The 1,461-nt window shown below is 46.4% G+C and overlaps 1 pseudogene; it reads left to right on the top strand.

Annotated features, from left to right (window-relative positions):
• The first annotated feature begins 610 nt into the window (after positions 1-610).
• On the top strand, positions 611-1,222 carry LOC102436377 (annotated as a pseudogene).
• Positions 1,223-1,461: the final 239 nt, after the last annotated feature.

Below are 1,461 nucleotides of genomic sequence, written 5' to 3' on the forward strand. Positions count from 1 at the left end.
AGCCTGAGTGAGGGCGGCAAAGGATGAAGAAATGACAGGCAGAGAGAATAAGCTGGGTCTAGGTCAGGGGTGGGCAAACTTTTTGACTCGAGGGCCACAGTGGGTTCTTAAACTGGACCGGAGGGCCGGAACAAAAGCATGGATGGAGTGTTTGTGTGAACTAATATAAATTCAAAGTAAACATCATTACATAAAAGGGTACGGTCTTTTTTTTTTTTTTTTTTTTTTTTTTTAGTTTTATTCATTTCAAACGGGCCGGATCCGGCCCTCGGGCCGTAGTTTGCCCACGGCTGGTCTAGGTGGATCTCCTGTGCCTGGCTGAGGCCACACAGAGAGATCCAGAGGCAAGCTGAGCCTTTATTTTATAGCTAGAGGTAAACAAGGTAGTGGTCACCACAGTTACAATGTTCTTGTGAGTTTCACTTGTTTTGGCAGCACTTGCTACATCTCCCTCAGCCCATTAGCTACCCAGATAAGATCTAGGGAGGTCATAAGGTCAAGCCTAATTATGCTAAGAGGACTGTGCCCTCTAAGCTGGGACTTGTTTGTGGCTTTGCCAACAGGTCAGTCTGAGGCTTAACCCTATAGCCGGGCCCTACAAGTACAAGTTCACAATCACCATTACAAACATTTAGGAGTACTTTCTACCTTGCGTGCTGTTCCCCAAAAGGAGGGATACCTTGGATTGTATACAGGGAATGGTGCAATGATGATTTGAATCTTTCCCTATGGTGCAATCCAGTTTATGGCGTCTGAGCACTATAAAACGTTCATTACTACAAAGCTGGGGGTTTCCGGTCATGGGCACAGATTAATGGCTGGATTCAGGGCAGGTCTGACAGCGGTATCTGTACTTACCCTCTTGACATGGTTAGAGATCACCTAGCATTCCAGGTGAAAGGGGAACATACTTACACAGGAATTACTCATGCATTCAAAACAATTTATGCAAAGGAAGTGGTTTCTTGGACTGTACTGAGGCCTGATGCCTATTATACCAGGATAGGCTCTATATGTAGGTGTTTTATTTTTTACTTTTGTTACCTTAGAGAGTGTTGGGCTTTCCCAGGCGCCCACCCTTCTTGGCAGGCCTTCATCAGATAATCCTATTGTCTTAGTTTTGAAAACTCACATAAACTCACTTTGTGGTGGTGTGGTTGGAGCAACAGCACAGACAATATCCTGCCCCAAAAGCTGCTCTCTTTCTGATGGAGACTATTAGGCCACTGTTTCCTGTTTGAAAGGCACCTTCAGCTTTCTGCTCATTTGAAGAACAGAAATGAGGGTGTGCCCCAGCTCCCAGAATGGGGCTGCTGCTCAGTTCCAGCCTCCCCGGCATTCCCACCTGCCCCAAGTTGGTTCTTCTGGGAGTCCCTGACATTGAGCAGAATTCTCCTTGAGGGCCTGTGCTTGCTATCTCCACGCCTGATGAATGCTGGATCCATGTATCATGGAATTCTC

Source organism: Myotis lucifugus, unplaced genomic scaffold (assembly GCF_000147115.1).
Source record: "Myotis lucifugus unplaced genomic scaffold, Myoluc2.0 scaffold_220, whole genome shotgun sequence".
NCBI lineage: Eukaryota > Metazoa > Chordata > Mammalia > Chiroptera > Vespertilionidae > Myotis > Myotis lucifugus.